Below are 20,017 nucleotides of genomic sequence, written 5' to 3'. Positions count from 1 at the left end.
ACTTTAAATGCGCGAATGTAGATTCTAGCGTAGAGTCCCGTCCCTGGAACTGTATAAATTGTGTGAAAGTTGCTACTATTCAGGATGGTATAGAGCAAGTACAATTAAACCAAACAAAAGATGTTCCGGTTCTGAAGGTAACAAAAGCTACTACGGAGAATTCATCCAAGGTTGGATCGAAGCGCTCGAAACTCGAAAGTAAACAAAACAGCCGATACTGCTTGGAACAAAAACTCAAGCTCGTTCGGGAACAGCAGAAGTTACGACAAGAAGAGCTTGCATTGGAATACGAAACAAGAAAAAAGCAATTAGAAATCGATAATGAATTTCGCAAAAAACAGCTCCAGGTACAGCAACTTGTCCTTGAGCAGGAAAAAATAATTCTTGATGAGTTGTCAGTGCACGGAAGCAGCCGTACCAGCGGTATTACGTCTGTAAATGGAACGAAAGACAAAGTTCAGAAATGGTTGGTGGAAACGGATAAGCAAAATCCAGCCCCCGAACAGCCTTCAATTTCCGCCATTCCCTTACCACCATTACCACCAAACAATTCGTCAATGAATCCGTCAATGGATCTGTCGATGAATCCGTCAATATATGACGACCCTCGTCATTTAGTGCCCTCATGCTCTGGGACCAATCTGTTGAACGTGAGCACACACACTCAGAAACCGATGGAATTCGAGCTTGGCCCAACAGCATGCCAACTTGCTGCTCGGCAGGTCATGGGGAAAGAGCTACCAACATTTTCGGGCAATCCGGAGGAATGGCCAATATGGATCTCCAATTATGAGCAGTCAACTGCAACCTGCGGATTTTCAGATAATGAGAATTTAATACGATTACAACGGTGTTTGAGAGGACAAGCACTGGAAAGTGTACGAGGTCATCTATTGTTACCAGAAAGTGTTCCACATGTCGTATCTACCCTACGTAGACGATATGGACGTCCCGAGCAATTAATTCGCTCAGTAATAGACAAGATTAGACAGCTACCACCACTCAGAGCGGATAATCTAGAAAAGTTAATAGAATTTGGCACTGCAGTGGAAAACCTTGTGCAGTATATTAAAGGAGCCAAGCAGTATGCTCACTTAACAAACCCCATGTTACTACAAGAAATGCTAACGAAATTGCCCACCCAATTCAAACTCGAATGGTCTGTGTACAAAAGTAAACTACAAGATGTTTCGCTAGCTAACTTCGGAGAGTTCATGTCTGCGCTCGTGAATATGGCATGTGAGGTAATAGATAGTGCCCCACTGGACACGCTAGAATCCAAGTCCAAGGCGAAGGAAAGGGGATTTATCCAATCACATGAAGAAGTAACACTTCAATCGGTCGGATCAGAAGTCGTGACACCAAAACCATCGAAAATGTGTGTAGCTTGTAAATGCTCAAGTCATCGAGTTGCCGATTGTGATGTTTTCAAATCCTGGTCGTACGAAGAAAAAAATCGTGTCGTTCAACAACATTCGCTATGTAGAACCTGTTTAAACTATCACGGCAAATGGACCTGTAAATCCTGGAGAGGTTGTGAAGCACACGGTTGTCGTTTACGTCACCATACGCTACTACACCCACCACCTCCTATGGTCAGCCGAAATTTCACTACTAGACTCCGAGATTCCAATGCAAGTGAACCGATGTTTCGAATCTTGCCCGTTACTGTAATAACTCCCAACAAGCAACATGATATCTTCGCATTCATCGATGAAGGATCCTCTCTGACTCTCATGGAAGGCACAGTTGCAGAACGTTTAGGTATTATCGGGCCAATAGAACCTCTACACCTCCAATGGACAGGAAACGTCAAACGAAGTGAGTCGAACTCACAACGGATAAATGTTACTGTGGCGGGAAGCAATAAGAATGTACATTTCCAATTAACGAACGTTCGAACAGTAAAAAACCTTCGTTTACCTAAACAAACCTTAATATATAATGATTTAACACAGCAGTATCCCTATCTTAGCGGCCTTCCAGTCGAAAGTTACCAAAATGTCGAACCTAAGATGCTTATAGGTTTGCAAAACCTCCACCTAACAGTTCCTCTAAAAGTTAGGGAGTGTGGTAAAAAAGGACCTATAGCCACAAAGTGCCGACTTGGATGGAGCATTTATGGTGGCAGTCCTGATGTACAAGTATCACGTTTCGTATGCAATTTTCATTTCAACGGAATTAACGATCCAGAACGTGAGTTAAATGAAATTGTCCGCGAGTATTTAATGCTAGATGGAGCAGGTATCACTTCACCCTTTCCAAAACCGGAATCGGATGAAGATAAGCGTGCCAAAATGTTACTCAAGAAAACTACACAGCGTATTCATGGTGGGTTTGAAACTGGGCTACTCTGGCGAAGTGAAGATATTAAATTCCCAGATAGCTACCCCATGGCATACAGGCGTCTCAAATCTTTAGAAAAACGACTGCTCAAGGAACCAGAGCTCTACGAACGAGTACGTATACTCATACGCGAATATCAAGAAAAGGGGTACGCGCGACTAATTACGAAAACGGAAGAGTGTACGTCCCCACTCAACCGAACATGGTACCTTCCATTGGGTGTTGTTACAAATGCTAAAAAACCTGGAAAACTTCGACTCATTTGGGATGCTGCTGCAAAGGTAGATGGAGTTTCTTTAAACTCAGCGTTACTGAAAGGACCAGACATGGTTACAGCACTACCCGCGGTACTTGTTCGATTCCGACAATATCCAATCGCCCTATGCGGCGATATCAGAGAAATGTTTCACCGTATAAAAATTATAGAAACTGATCAACATTCACAAAGATTTCTCTGGCGAGATAAAGCATCCGAGAGCCCTAAGATATTTGTCATGCAGGTGGCTACATTTGGGGCTACTTGTTCGCCTTGCTCGGCCCAATACATAAAAAATCGGAATGCGCAAGAATATATAGAAAAATACCCGCGAGCAGTTAAAGCCATCGTAGAAAACCATTATGTAGATGACTTCTTGGACAGTTTCGAGTCAATAGAGCAAGCTATCCAGGTGGGCAACGAAGTAAAGATGATACACAGAATGGGAGGATTTGTAATAAGGAATTTCTTGTCGAATTCAAAATCAGTGTTAAGCGGCATGGGCGAAGCCATGATGGATGACTCAAAGCATATGCATTTAGAGTCAGTGGATGGAGTCGAATCGGTGTTAGGAATGAAATGGATACCCGAGGAGGACTGCTTTACTTATTCGTTAGCAGTTCGTGATAACCTGCAAGAGTTATTGAATGACAGTCGCGTGCCAACTAAACGGGAAGTGCTCAGAATAGTCATGAGTTTATTTGACCCATTGGGCCTCATTTCTTTCGTTTTAATACACGGTCGTATTTTGATGCAAAACATTTGGGCGTCCGGAGCCAAATGGGATGATTCAATAAACGACAGTCTTTTCCATCAATGGCGCTCATGGATTGATTTACTCCCGTGTTTGGAAACCCTTAGGATTCCCCGTTCTTACTTTTCATTTATACCCCACGACGGACAAAAAGAATTGCAGTTACATGTGTAGATGCAAGTGCTAGTGCTTACGCAGCGGTTGCTTATTTTCGCCTAGAAACTACGAACGGAATACAAGTGGCCCTGGTTGGGTCGAAAACTAAAGTGGCACCGCTAAAAATGATATCGATACCAAGGTTAGAACTGCTAGCCGCAGTCCTGGGATGCCGCTTGTTGAATAACATATGTTCCAATCATACTTTGTTAATTTCAAAACGTCATCTGTGGACTGATTCCAGTACGGTGATGGCATGGATACAATCGAAGCAGCGCAAATATAGTCAATTCGTGGCGTTTCGTGTTGGAGAGATACTGGCTACTACGAACATCGATGAATGGCGTTGGGTGCCCTCTAAAAACAACGTGGCAGACGAAGCCACGAAGTGGGGAAAAGGCCCTAACGTATCCGGAAACAATCGATGGTTCCGGGGTCCCGATTTTCTATGCCAACTGGAGGAGAGATGGTCACCCCCTTCTACATTCATAACCAATACAGAAGAGTTGGCGGCAGTGAACTATCACGAACAACAACATCAATTGATTGAGTTTGAACGATTTAGTCGTTGGGAACGACTTATACGTACACTGGCATACGTGCACCGCTTTGTAGAAAACATTAGAAATAAACAATCAGGTGAACCTCTAGAACTAGGCGCTGTACAACAGAAGGAACTGATATATGCGGAACAAAAACTTTGGATGCAGGCACAAGTTCAAAGTTTTCAAAATGAAATAGCGGTACTGTGGAAAACCAGAGGATCGCCTGATGCATTTCATCCCACGGTAGCGAAATCCAGCACGATTTTTAAACGTTGGCCATTCATAGACCAATACGGAACTTTACGAATGCGGGGGAGAATAGAAGCAACAAGTTGGGCGACGTTTGATGCAAAATATCCGGTTATATTACCTCGAGAACACTATGTGACGTTTCTGATTGCAGACTGGTATCATCGACAATATCGCCATGCCAACCGGGAAACGGTAATAAATGAGATTAGACAACGTTTCGAGATTCCTAAATTGCGAGTCCTACTGGCTAAGGTGAAAAGACAATGTATGGTATGCAGAATTAGGGGAGCGATGCCTCCACCACCACCGTTAGGTCCGCTACCAGATGTGCGTTTAGAGACATTTGTTAGACCATTCACCTATGTTGGACTAGATTACTACGGACCTTTGCTGGTGAGAGTCAAGAGAAGTAACGTGAAACGCTGGGTTGCTCTTTTCACGTGTCTAACAATCCGTGCAATCCATTTAGAGGTGGTACATAGTCTTTCCACTGAATCATGCGTCATGGCAGTTCGGAGGTTCGTAGCCCGACGAGGTGCTCCAGTAGAAATCTTCTCCGACAACGGCACTAATTTTAAAGGTGCGCATAGACAGTTGACGCAAGAAATTAAGATGCGAAACCAGACATTATCGTCAATATTCACCAACACAAACACACGTTGGAATTTCAATCCCCCGGCGGCCCCTCATATGGGAGGAGTATGGGAGCGTTTGGTAAGGTCGGTCAAAGTTGCGATGGAGGGATTGCTCGACGCTAGAAGAAAACCTGATGACGAATGTCTGGAAACGATTTTGCTGGAAACTGAGGCAATGATCAACACCCGACCGCTAACATATATCCCGTTAGAGTCGGCGGATCAGGAATCGTTAACCCCGAATCATTTCCTTCTGGGAAACTCAACGGGTGTTAAACAACCACCTACGAATCTAGTTGATTGCCGCAGTACACTGCGCAGTAGCTGGAAACTAGTTCAACATTTAGTTGATCAGATGTGGCGTAGATGGATCAAGGAGTACACCCCAGTGATCACTAGACGCAGCAAATGGTTCGAAGAGAGAAGAGATATCAAAAAGGGAGACTTGGTGTTAATAGTTAATGAAAACATAAGAAACCAATGGATCAGAGGAAGAGTTGAGCAAGTATTCTTTGGAAAAGATGGACGGGTACGACAGGCGATGGTACGGACCTCTTCCGGGTTGATGAGAAGAGCAGTTGTGAAGCTAGCAATGCTCGACGTCGTAAATCAAGGTGAACACGTGCATGATATGACCGATGTTCACGGGTAGGGGAATGTAACGACGAGTCGTGAGTCCCCTCGTTCAAACATCTACGATGATTCGGTTAACCTCACTCGTTATCAGAAGAGTAGATAAAACAGACAGATAAATGTCAGAGAAGAAGGAGAGAGATGAATAATGATCTCACATGTGCGGCTAGTAGAGCCTGGAATTTGTATTTCTTAAAATTTAATATGTTACAGTGATCTACTGATAAAATTTCTTTAAACATCTATTCTAGTTCAATACGTAAGTTAGAACAGAGATAATTTTATACTAATTTATATAAGTACATTGAATTACAGTGAAATATCATCCAATATAACCTCCAAAAGTGGTAATTCGAAGCACAACGATATCTAATTTTGTTACCGAATTTGTAAGTTTCTCGATTGAATTTATTTGGAATACCATATATAAATAAAATATATCCTTCAGCTTAAAGCTATACGTAACAGTTAAAGGTCGGCGTTTGCTATTTGGAAGCGGTATCACAACAGCTGCATTGATCACAATTTTCCAGCTTGTAAAATATTCCGTTAAAGCATCCAGACCTGTCTGTAGTTTATTTCTCAGAGCATTAATGACACGACCTTTGTAAAGAATGGCAGTATCATCAGCAAATTGTGACAGAACACCACCACCTGGAAGAGGTGGGATGTCTGATGTGAAAACGTTGTATAGAATGGGACCTAGGATACTTCCCTGGGGTACACCAGCAGGAATAGTAAATCTTTCTGAAAGTGCATTATTCAGAGAAACCTGGAATGCTCTATCTGCAAGATAATTTTTGATAATTTTAATAAGATACATGGGAAAATTATACCGATGCAGTTTGAACACCAGTCCATCGTGCCACACATTATCGAATGCCTTTTCAATATCCAATATTGCCATGGCAGTCGTTTTGGACACTGATTTGTTTTGCTGGATGACGTTGTTAACCCTTGTGAGCTGGTGGATGGTGGATCTTCCTTTCCGGAACCCAAACTGTTCTTCCAGTAATATATCCTGTTCATCTGCAAAAGCAAGAATTCGCCTTTGTATTGACTTTTCAAACAGCTTGGATAGGGCAGAGAGTAAGCTGATGGGCCGATAGCTCTTGGAAAAGGAAGGATCTTTCCCCGGTTTCAAAACTGGGATAACTTTAGCTAACTTCCACATTGAAGGGAAGTAACCAAGCTCCCAGCACCTGTTAAAAAGTATAGCTAAGAACACAAATGAGCGAATACTCAAATGTTTCAGCTCAATGTTGAATGTGTTGTCGAAACCGGGGGCCTTCATATTTTTGGATTTTTTCACAAAAGCCATCAGCTCATTCGCAGTGACTCTACTTTCCTCAGGAACCAAGCTGTCTGATTGGTCAACCTCAGCTACGCTATCAGCAACGGCTCTTTCATATGGACTAACAATGTTGAGTCCTAAATTGTGAGAACACACAAACTGCTGGCCTAGCGCATTTGCCTTCTCTACTGGTGTGATTAAAGGTATTCCTTCAGCTGCGTCCTGGGGTGACATCAGAGGAGGAATAGGCTTCGGTTTTTTTTAAGCACCTTCGTTAAGGACCAGAAGGGCTTTGAATGTGGGAGAATTTCTCGAAGCTTTTGCTGGAAGTTCCTGTTGCGAAGCTCAGATATCCTTTCCTGGATTATCCTAGTTAAGTTGTTATAAGTAGTCTTCCTATCTAGGATGCCAGTTCGTTGATACTGCCTCCGGTAGATATTCCGAAGTCGGATGAGTTTCTTGGTGACACTGTCGATTTGAAGAGAGGAACTCGGCATATGTTGTACTGGAACCGTCCTATCACGAGCGACTGTGATTGAATGCTGGAAGGAAGATAGGGCCGCATCGATTTCCATCGGGGAATCAAGTAGCAAATCGATATTAATAAGTTGGTCGGCGATTTGTTGAAATTGGACCCAATCGGTGCGATAATAGTTCCTCCGTGGTTGAATAGGCACTGTTTCTGGTGAAGATCCCAACGTCAATATTACTGGAAAGTGGTCAGAAGAGAACTCGTAGAAGACAACCGGAGAGCTGTCTATGGCGATGTTGCTGATGAATATATCCAAAATGGAATGAACTCCCGATCTGGAAAGTCGCGTTGGTTGATCCGGAGCGAAGATGTTGTATTGTCCAGCTTCGAAATCTTCGGCAAGTACGAATCCGTTTCGATTCTGTCTTCTGTTTCCCCACAGCTCATGCCGTGCGTTCAGGTCCCCAGCAATGATGAATTTGTTCTGTCGTCGAGTGAGCATAGCCAGATCTCGCTTCAATGATGCACACGTACCATCTCGAAGATTGGTTTGTTTGGGGCAGTACGCTGCAATGATGATGATGGGTCCCATCGTCGTTGTAATTTCAATTCCGATGGCTTCTATGAGTTGCAATTTAAAGGCTGACAGAAGCCTGTGCTGAATGGATCGTTTAATGGCAATGGCAACTCCCCCTCCTCTGGTAGTTGCCCTGTCGAGCCTGTGAATCCTGTAATTGGAAATAAAAATAGAAATTTCAGGTTTAAGATGAGTTTCAGTTAAAATAGCAATATCGGCATTCTTCTCTTGAAGAAAGTCGGACAATTCAGCAGTTTTGCTCCTGAGTGAGCAAACATTCCAATTGAATATAACCAACTCATTATATTGCATATTCGATGATGAATTTGCCTAAGGCGTTGATTTGATCTAACCGCGTTCTGCAGTTTCGTAGTTTTGTTGTCATTGTTTCAAAAATGACGATCAGTTGTTCAGCAGAAAATAAATCACCAGAGTCATCCTTTGTTTGTGGTTGATTATTGCCCCATCCAGGAGGGATTTTTGAGGAAGATTCTTTTTGTGATCCAGCGGCTGAATCTTTTGGATTGATGCGAGGAAGTGGCGGCAAATTCGGAATATCCCTCTTCGGTGGGAGCCGTGGGAAATTAACTTCATCCTTCTGTGGAACATTCTTGCGCGTTGATTGTTTGCGGGACGCCTGTTGTCGAATTTTTGTGAACTCAGCACGTTTGGGACACGATTTGCTAGTAGATGGATGGTCGCCATCACAGTTCACACATTTTACAGCGATATCATCTAGTAGGCAATCGTTGGTATTGTGTGGTTCAGCACATTTCCCGCACCGACTTTTCATGTGGCAATTCCTCGCTCCATGGCCGTAGTTCAAACAGTTCGTGCACTGTGTGACATTCCGATGTACCGGTTTATACTTTTGCCATTCGATGATTATGTGAAATAACGATTTAATCGTTTTCAGTTGACTCATGGTGATGGAGCCCTTCTCCAGATGAATCAGGTACAGTTGATCTCTAAACTTTTTGTCCGTATTATGTCGCTTCATTTTAAATACCATCAAAGGCTTTAGTCCAGCCTCTGACAGTGCCTGCTTTAGTTCGGCTTCCATCATGTCGGGTAGTCCTCGAAGTACAACCTTCATAGGTTTGTTGGCGGCAATATCGTGTGTGAAGTATTCCGCTTTTGTCTGCTTCAGATAGCATTCCACTCCTTTGTAGTGGTTCAAAGCCGGAACAGTTATTTTGTAGTCTTCAGTACATAAACGGATTGTTGCCTGTAGTCCTTTGCTGATCAGTGTGTTGAAATCCGAGCGTAGAGTTTGCCTGGGAAGCCCTTCAGGTAGAAAGGCGGCATTTTTTCCTTCTTCTGCAGTTCCTCTTCGACATCTACTGGCAGATCAGCATATTGGTTTTTACTCAGCAAACGGTCGTTTACCTGTACATCACTTGGCTTCAGACGCTTAGCATCCTTTGGATCCTTCTCGGATCTATGGCGGTTTTTACCCATAGCTTGGGTAGGTAGACAACTGCGAATAAAAAATAAAACAAAATCGAAATTAGTCGTAGTAGGTTATTCGTCTATCCACATCGAGTGTTAGATGACGAATTGATGGTAGGAAAAATGAGCCAATCAACTTTTATATGGATGCTCTTGTATAGAAGCAGAAAAACTTCAATATTGTTGTAATACACGTTCAAGTTGAAAATTTTCGATTCTATTGGTAGTTAGATTATATAAATCCTTCTACAGATCACTGAGCTATGAGCTTTCAAAATACGAGAAAGGCAAACGCGCCTTATGAATTATCTTCTTTGATACTCGTTTACACCAAACATTTAAGAAAAGTTTAATTTTGAACTATTTGAGATTATGTCACACAACTGAAAATTTTATCATAAAATTGTGATCATGTTTCCGATGGCATGTTGCAAGAATTATGTTGATTCATTAGATACAACAGGAGATATTCACGATTAAAAACTTATCACTCTCTCAGAGGGTAAATTTTGAAAAGGCGCCCCATAGTAAAGTAAGTCGTATTCACGACAAAATCGTGTTACACATTGCTCCCAAGTATTGCTTTGTCATACAATGCACAAAACTCCTACTGCTGGAATAGGGAGAAAAGTCGCTTACTCAAAAATGTCGATATCTCCGTTGAAAATGGACGGATTTTAACAATCTATGGCTTGTTGGATAGCTATTACCGTGGGAAATCTATGTCTGTAAACATATTCTGTTTCCAAGGTTAAGCGTGACAGATACTGTCAAAAAACCCAATTTTCACAATAAACTTCGTATAGCTCAAATATGATCAAAATCGGTTCAGCCATCTTCGAGATCGCAACCTCTTTGTTGACAACACACATACAGACCCACACACATACACCCACATGGATATTTGCTCAGTTCGTCGAGCTGAATCGATTGGTATATGACTCCGGAACTCGTTATATATATATATATATATATATATATATATATATATATATATATATATATATATATATATATATATATGTATATATATATATATATATATATATATATATATATATATATATATATATATATATATATATATATATATATATATATATATATATATATATATATATATATATATATATATATATATATATATATATATATATATATATATATATATATATATATATACATATATATATATATATATATATATATATATATATATATATATATATATATATATATATATATATATATATATATATATATATATATATATATATATATATATATATATAAATATATATATCATCAGGTAAAACTATCATCAGGTTGACTGCCGTTGGATAGAAAGCAAACTTGGTTTTAAATTGTTTAGAAAGAACCTTATTTTGGGTATGAATAGAGAACAGCGAATCATGTCTTTCAGTTTGTATAAATTGTAGTAGAACACGTACCTAGTAACATATTCAATTTTATAAATATCTTCTTTATCTTTATTGTCTTCGACTAAAGAAAACTGTTCGATGAAACGAAGCTTGCAATCTTGAATAATGCCCATGTCTTTAATAGACGAAACTCGCTCAACTGAAGCCATTATCAGTGAGTATTCGAAAATAATTGGAGACTGTGCCCGTGAAAAAGTTATCATATTACATTTCTTAACGTTTACTGTTATGCCGTTTCTGTCACACTAATCCAGGATTCGGTCAATCCACAAGGCTTGTAATGATGCGATAAATTTTAAGATCGTCAGCATACATTTTTTTAAATGACGACAATTCACTATAAAGATCGTTCATGAAAAAAGTGGTCCGAAATGGCTCCCTTGCGGTACACCCGAAGTAACGTGAAACGAATCCGAGAGTGCAGATCCGATTTGTACGGAGGCATTACGATTCGTGAGAGATGATAGAACCCAATTGGTTAACCAAACAGGAAATCCACTACGAGTCAATTTTTCCACAGCGAACTGATGAAGAACACGAACGAATGCTTCTGAAAAATCAAAGTACACCGCATCGATTTGTTGTCGTTTTTCAAGTTTGTCAATCTATAAAGAAATTGGTGGTAGTAGATCGCTTTTGGACAAACCCATGCTGGTCAGTGGCGATAATGTGCTTTACTGATGGGTAAAGACGTGGTGTAAATATCAATAATGATGATTTTAAATCCATTTCAACAATAAAGTTAACTGTTATTAAATAGAAAACGATCACTCAATAGTGCTGATTGTAAGTAGGGTAGAGTGTTCGGTTACCCTTCTCTTTTAAACTTATAACTTCTGACTAAGTGCACATTATGCGGACATATATACATCAATGGAAAGCTAAAGTCCCTAGCTAACAACTGTATAAGAAACTAAGTTGATTCATTCGATTGAAGAAACTTTATTATCAATTTAGTATAGAGATAAATTGTGACTATTTTAAATAAGGTGTTCGGTTACTGGCACCTCAAGAAATTTAGCTAAAAATGGATAAATATAAGTAAAGACCGAAATTATTCAAAGTAAAAACGGAATTTATTCTTTTCTGAGGCGTTTTGGACAAAAGTCTTCATTGTCTGATGATGACATCGCCTTGGCTCTCTTGGCCAATGATTTGGATGGTGGCACCTTTGGTGTTGATTTGGCCGGCTTCGCGGAATTGAATACGTTGCTGCAGTCGAATTTATTGACTTCTTATCCACTAAGCAAGGTTGAATCAGTGCATTAAAATTCATTTTCCTTGACTTAGATGATTTGTTTGAAGTCGCCATGGCTAACAGAAGCAGAGAACCAAAGCTTATACTTATATGACGGATGTATTGAAGCCGTCAAGTTGTCCACGTGTTGCATATCATACGAGATGCCAGGTAATACAATAAGTTTAGCTAGCAAAAACAAGAAGATCGCGCCAATTTTCAAAAATCTATAATATATGACGAATGTCTGCAAACAATCAAAGTTTCAAAAGTCTGCAAAAAGTCTTTAGACGAAAAAGGTTTACATGTTAACTAAGAAATATGATAGTTTACAAACAAATTTGCAGACTTTGCATCTCTGCATATCACTGACAATTTTTTGCGATTTGTCGAAAAAATTGGATGCCGGTTATCGAACACCTTGGGGCGCCGGTAACTGAAATTCGTAGACTTTTTGAAAATGACGAAAAAATACTTTTGTTTCGAAAATTTTGAAGGCATCCGGTATGAAATCACGAAATAGATCTGGTTAAATTCATAAATATTCAATCCACTCATCTTTTCGATTGATGTTTTTCAATTTATGATACTATAAAAAGTCATAAAAAACTTTTTTGATGATTTTCACGCAATTGAAACTTGTTTTGGGCGCAGCTAAAAATAAAAGCGTCCGTTTGCTTTGGTATTCGGCATAAAAGGAACGTGCTGCTATTACACACCCATGAAATTTGTCGGAATGGCGCTATCTGCTTTCTGTCAAAAGTTACGGTGGGGTGCCGGCAACAGAACGTCTTCCCCTACTAATGTGAACATATTGTTTCCCTTATGTGTACTTCAAAACTAGAAAATCAAAAATTTTTTAGAAAGCATTTTTCCGAGAATTTTTTCAGGAAAACGATGGTTGTTTATTACTCAATGTTTAGAAGAGGTAAATATCGTTTCATGAGTTCACTATCGCTCGTCAATGGCGATGGTAGCAGTAAACAGTGATGTTATTTGCTCAGTACTACGATAGATGACCGTAGTACGGAAATCACCGTCATATCATGATGCTCGCGTGGTACCATCGTGATTCAGAGTGACAGGCATGTAATTTCATGGTGTACAGTGATTCCGATATCACATGTTTGTCATAAGCATTACTGGTTTGTAGTGTGTGTCTTTGCTGGGTGTCATTGCTAAACTGTCAGCACGATAAATCAAAAACGACAGTTTAGTTACAACAATAATCGATTAGTTGTACCAAATTTTAGCCAATCGAATTCAGAAAAACAACTAACATTTTAGTTGCTTTGTGATCGCAGGTTTCGCGTGCGGAAACTGGTAAAGTAACGGTTCATTCATCTCAGCTCCACTGGTCATCTCATTTACGAAAACCAATAATTATGAGATCTTTTATCTATGCTCGATAGGTTGACTTCAAGAGTAAGATGAAATAAGTGACATTCGTATCGAGTTTTCGCGTCGGTATAACAGTAGTACTGCACTACTTTGAGACTAATTTTTCTGTGATGTTGCTTTTTAAAGCCAAAGCAAAGATATTGCATCCGATTTTATCACAATTTGTTGATAGTAAGTCGAGTAATCGGCAAAAGAACATAGCGACTCTACTAATGAAATGACTATTGGTACAATAGCCCTATATTATTTTATCTATTTTATTCATCTGGTTAAACTAATTGAGATGAATTAGTGTCTTTTTGGCACAAGTCAACAACGCCTACTTACTGTTTCATCAGTCCACGCAGCATTATTTTTCCAACGTATTTGTAAGCAACGCCCGCGACTTGGCATGCAAAAGTTGATTTTGTCTGTGTAAGTCGGTAAACAGATTGAGATGATTGTTTTGTGTACCGTATATACATTCTTTGTCATTTAATAGTATTCATTATTCGATTTCAAGTATGTATAAAAAACATATTGAATTCAGATTTCCTATAAAGTCAAGCACATTTTTTCTCTGGCTTTAGTAAGTGCAAAGACGACTGTGTTATGACATCAAGAATAGTAAATAAATAAATATTTTCTAACCTGACCATAAAAATCGGTATGTAAAAAACCTCTATAATCAACGCACAGTAAAATCACCAAAAACTGTTTGTCGCTCACTGTTGTCTTCTTAACACAGTGTTAATGTTTGTAAAAATTAACAACGTAACGAAAACAAGGGCTGCACATAGTATACAAATTGCGTCGAATGAACAAAAATTGATACATGTTAAGAACTATGATATATTAAAATGTAAGTAAGCAGGACCGTGAATGATGTTCAATGTATTTTTTTCTGAAGATTCTGAAGATTTTTCATCTAACTATTTTTTTTCGGTAAAGAACTCGAAAATATTCGACACGTTTTTTTTTATTTCAATGGGGTACGTGAAATTTTCGAGATATGATTTTTTTTAAATTTTGCGCTTTCAAAAAAGAGCCTTTTTTCAACAGCCTATACTGTAAAACCTAATAAAGATATAAAAATTCGTTCAAGACATGAAATGTTCGTCTTTTCCTTAGCTTTCAAATAAGCGATTCCATAAAACGACCTTTAAAATTGAAATAATGAAAAAAGTTAAAAATTAACAAACAAATAAAAAAAATTCAAACATGGGCCTGATTTTTCTTCTTTGTTTTGTTGAAAGAAGAAGCTTTAGAGGTTTAACTCAATCTTGGCAAAGTTTCAGAGTGGAAATTTTCGGAGCAGTGAATTTTTTCAATTACGACCCGCACGTGCGGAGCGTACTGCAGAGCAATTCGTTCGGATATGGGCTTTAAAGGCTATCCGTATAATGCCGATCCGACCGATCCGAGATCTCCTGCGTTGACTTTTTTTCTCCTTCGGCTATGGCAGAACTGCACATGCATTCTTTCATTGCTCGAAAACAAACTTCATATTTTCAAAATGTGGAAAAAATTGGAAGAGTGACGAAAGTTTAATAATTTGCGATTTTGCGGAAAATTACGCCTTCGTTATTCAAAACGCCATAACTGGTTTTTATTGGAACAACGACCAAGCGACTATATTCCCCATTGTTTTCTATTATAAAATGAACAGCAACATCGAACATAAAACATTAGTAATTATTTGTGATTGCATAAAACATGACGCAATAGCTGCGTATGTTTTTCTCGAAGTTCTTAATCGACATTTCTCACAATACTATCCACATATACGCAAGTGCATCTAATTTTCTGACGGCGCTCCTCCGCAATTTAAAAATGTAAAACACTGCGAATATTTTTTATCACGAGCATGAATTTTATCGTTTTGCACAGTGGAATTTTCTTGCTACAGCTCATGGAAAAGGGCAATGCGACGGTGCTGGAGGAACTATCAAAAGAATGGCACGTCGCGCAAGTTTACAAATAATCAATAATTATCAAATTTCGATCACTAATGAATAGTACAAGATGGCTAGGAAAGCATCTTCTCTACCAAATATTTCAGTCATATACAAATGTTCGGAAGATTATGTAAAAGCAGAGAAATCGTTTCGAAAAATGTAAAACTATTTCTGGAACACAATCGTTTCACTATTTTGAGCCGCACGGAGACAAGGAATTGAAAAAGAAAGTTTTCTCTTCCCAGGGCACGTTTGAAGTTTTGAGTTTTTGTAAACCAGAAAAATCAAATCATATAAAAATTACAACTGTGCAAAAACTTTATGTTACCGTTGTTTTATTACTCACGTAAATCCTTTGTCCCAATTTTACTCGCTTTCTGCCTGAAACGTTGCTAACAATAAACTGACAAAGTTAGGATTCGATCTATGGCGCGACATGTGTCGACAAGTTAAGCTCGTATCCGAGTGAATTGCGGTGCGGTACGCTCCGCGCGTCCGGTCATAAGTGAAAAATTCACTGCTCCGAAAGTATTGATCTTTCTACTCTGAAACTTTGCCAAGATTGAGTTAAACCCCTAAGGCTTCCTTTGTCAACAAAAAAAAAAAAAAAAAAATAAAAAAAAATTAGACCCAAGTTTGAAAGTTTTTTAATTGTGTATTATTTTTTAACTTTTTTCATTATATGAACTTTAAAGGTTGTTTTATGGAATCGCTTATTTGAAAGCTAAGGAAAAGATGCACATTTCACGTCTTGGACGAATTTTTATATCTTTATTAGATTTTACAGTATAGGCTGTTGAAAAAAGGCTCTTTTTTGAATGCGCAAAATTTCAAAAAATCATATCTCGAAAAATTCACGTACCATATTGAAATAAAAAACGTGATTAATCCACCTTACAGTGAGATGATACCTTTTTTATCAATCCACATGTTTTTTATTACTATTTTTTATTCTCATGACATTATTTTAATTATCGTCGTTTTATTCACTCATTACCCTGTAATGTCGAAACTACAAATCTTATCGAATTTCAATCTTAACGTGTGACAATCGATTGAACATGAGATGTCGAAGTAAGTTACACTTTAGAGTTTTTCGTCATTATTTATGGTACTTCCAGAGCCGGTATTCAGGAACTAGCATGAATCGAATGACCATAAATTAATACGCCAAACAATTTAAATCTTCTATATCGGTATGAATTTTAAAAACTCATCATCTGTAATTCCAGAATAAAATTCACCAATTTTGTATCCTTAAGTCCTTTAATTTGAATTTTTGTTTTTGAAGTTCGATTTAGCCTTTTTGAGAAAATGATTGAGCTTTGAGAAACGATTCGATACTGGAACCGGAATTCTAAAATCGGTGCAGCCGAAATCAGTTAAATTCACCTGATGAGTGTTTAGATATCTTTGAGCAATTGTAGAGCGAATTAAAATTTGGGGGAACATTCCGAATCCAAAAACGAATAACGCTTCAACTGAAATAAATTTATTTCGTAATCGACTATCCAAATCTGCAAACCCGATATACCAGATTAATTTATGTGAAATGTATCTCCTAAACCATCAGAAGTCGGATCTGACTAAAAAGTAAAATGTTTTATAGGATTTTAAGACCTCTCATTTGAATCATAGATGATTCTTAGATTTCATTTGAATCTTAGATCGGTTCAGCCATCTACGAGAAAAATGAATTGCATTATTTTAATTTCGTTTCAGAAATCCAGAAATCCAGAAATCGGATCCAAACGTAATTCAGGAACCTTGTTTGGGAGTGTACTACTTTTCATATTAATCTGAGTCTGTAGAAAACGGTTTAGCCATCTCCGAGAAAATTGAGTAAAATTATTTGTCACACACGCATTTGCTGATCTCGACGAACTGAGTCGTATGGTATATGAAAGTTTTGTTCTTCCAGCATTTATTGCTGTAAGTAATTTAAATCAATATAATTATGGAATTACTTTCATCTTGAAAACGCTGATGTCATCTGGTTTACATATGCCATATTCGAACGATTATGTTGTCAAAAACGAACCGTGCTAAAATCGGTCCAAGGCAAATTGTCATGAAAAAGGATGCTGTACACAGTCTTTTTGGTGTATGTAACAGTATAAAAAATCGTGTTTCACGTTGCTCCCAAGCATTGCGTTGTCATACAGCGCTCAAAATTGCTACTGATGGAATAAGGCGAAAAGTCGCTTACACAAAAATATCGATATTTCCGTTAAAAATGGACGGATTTTAACAATCTATGGCTTGTGGGATAGGTATTATTGTGCGAAATCTAAGTTTGAAAATATATTCTGTTTTCAAGGTCAATTGTGACAGATACTGTCAAAAAACTGAAAATATTGACATAAAACTTCGTATAACTCAAAAAGTAAACATCCGATCTCAAAACCATTCAATAGCGTTCAGGGTGACGGATAGACCTTTCATTTGCGACTAGTTTGATCAAAATCGGTCCAGCCATCTCTGAGATCTCGACCTCTTAGTTGACAACACACATACAGACACACACGGACATTTGTTCAGTTCGTGGTATATGACATTCGGCCCTTCGGGCCTCGGGAATTTTTTTAAAAGTTTGAGCGAATTCTATACCTATTTTTTATATTCATAAAAAAAGGTAAAAATACGTGTCGAATATTTTCGAGGTCTTTACCGAAAAGAAAAACATGGGTGACTGATTTTGCGTGGAATACCCCATATATATAGTTGGAAAAAGTGTATGTTGTAAGTGTTGTATGGTATGCATGGTATGACAATTTACTTCAGCTCTAGAATTTTAGATTTTAGACCTCAAGTCATGAACTGAATTCTAGATCTGGCATCCGAACCTGAATTGGCAATTGAATTCTGAACCAGTCCCAGTCCTGAATTCACTCAAGTTTGATAATATGAGAGCTTGCAGCGGAACGAAAGCAAACGCATCCATATTCCATCACTGAAAATATCGTTGTTTGATACAATTTTATTAGATCTTCCGGATGAGCACCCCACCAAGATTCTATTATTGTTCGAAGAAAATTTACTCTTTGTTGGCATTTTGTTATCAGATACCTAATGTGTCCTCCCCACGTGCATTTGGAATCAAACCACACCCCAATGTATTTGGAAGTCAAAACCTGTTGGATCATTCTTCCCATCATATGAAGCTGAAGCTGCGCGGAATCATGCTCTCTTGAAAAGACGACCAGCTCTGTTTTCTTCGCAGAGAATTCGATACCCAGATACAAAGCCCAAACGGACAAGTTATCTTAGGTATTTTGCAATGGTTTTTGCAGATCAATAGCTTTGGGTCCAGTAACTGAAACCACGCCATCAGCTGCCAATTGTCTTAGTGTACATGGGGTTACTAGACAGCTGTCAATGTCATTCACGTAAAAATTAGACAGGAGCGGACTGCGGCATGAGCCTTGCTGGAGACCCATGTAGCTAATTCTGAATGTTGCAAAATCGCATGTGAAAAATGCATGCATTGCTTTGACAAAAGGTTGTGCAAATAATTATTTATAATTGCTGAAAGTCCATGTTGATGGAGCTTGTCTGGAAGAAAACCAATGGAAACGTCGAATATTTTTTTCGAACAATTTTCTGATGCAGGACAACATCGCAATGGGTCTATATGAGTTGTGATTTAAAGGTGAATTCCTTGGGTTTTGAATGGCGATAACTTTCACTTGCCTTCAGTAAGGTGGGACAATATTTTGCTCAAGAAACTTGTTGAACAATTCCAACAAACGTCTTTTTGCAAGGTCGGGCAAATTCTTCAGCAAGTTGAATTTAATTCTGTACAACCTAGGAGCGTTATTGTTACAAGACATGAGTGCTATGAAAAATTCCATTATTGAGAAGGGGCTATCAATAGAACCATAATTTGGAGAAGACCCCCTAATAATACTATGCGTAGGAACAGAATCTGTACAAACCTTCCTCCCAATATCAAATATCCATCGGTTCGAGTATTCCTCACTCTCATTTCCTACGTTACGATTCCTCATTCGTCTGGTCGTATTCCAAAGAGTGCTCAATGAGGTCCTTCGACAAAATGTATCCAATAGCTACATTTCTGGGCCCGAACTATGCTCGTTTTGAAAACGTTTTCAAAGCTCTTTGATTCGCGTGTTTAGCATCTGAGCACTCTTTGTCCCACCAAGGGTTTGGAGGCCTTCTGTTAGATGATGGACCAAGAAATCGTTTGGTTTGGGCTTTTTCTGCGGCCTCTAGAATCGAACAAACGAGGAAGTCATATTATTCAAGTGGGGGGAGCTCTTCCATTGAGTTCAAGGTACATGAGATACTACTTTGGTATTTAATCCAAAGCAAAGCCTTGGTAATACATTCCTGTAGTGGAATTTGACCTTCTGTTCCAACAGACTTCGCAGCCGATTCAGAGTGTACAGAACCAGTGCATGGCTGGTGCTACGATTCTACTGACACTACGAATCCTTCCAGGTCGGGGCTCGAACATACGACAACTGGATTGTAAGACCAGCGCCCTATGCATTGAACCGCCAACCCGGGACATTTAAGTGAACATATTTTGTCAAATCATATAGAATATAAACTAAATCAGCAACACCTTTGTTACTGCTCATTGAGATAATGATTGGTAAATG

General features: G+C 38.7%; 1 protein-coding gene across 4 annotated transcripts in view; it reads left to right on the top strand.

The window, feature by feature from the left end:
* LOC131432822 (slit homolog 1 protein) overlaps window positions 1–20,017 on the top strand; it is a 465,006-nt gene that overhangs the window by 133,813 nt on the left and 311,176 nt on the right. Inside the window, exons 1-2 of one of the 4 annotated variants that reach the window (XM_058599359.1) lie at window positions 14,047–14,098; window positions 14,180–14,293. The exons of 1 other annotated variant lie outside the window; for it this stretch is intronic. The gene's annotated coding sequence lies outside the window, so the exon portion shown is untranslated. Of the gene's footprint in view, window positions 1–13,354; window positions 13,375–13,993; window positions 14,099–14,179; window positions 14,294–20,017 lie in introns of those variants that run through there. 2 more of the 4 variants (XM_058599360.1, XM_058599358.1) reach the window with 2 other exon arrangements.

Source organism: Malaya genurostris, chromosome 2 (assembly GCF_030247185.1).
Source record: "Malaya genurostris strain Urasoe2022 chromosome 2, Malgen_1.1, whole genome shotgun sequence".
In the NCBI taxonomy this organism is placed as follows: Eukaryota; Metazoa; Arthropoda; class Insecta; order Diptera; family Culicidae; genus Malaya; species Malaya genurostris.
The sequence above is the reverse complement of the archived record's forward strand: the minus strand, read 5'-3'. Positions and strand labels throughout refer to the sequence as shown.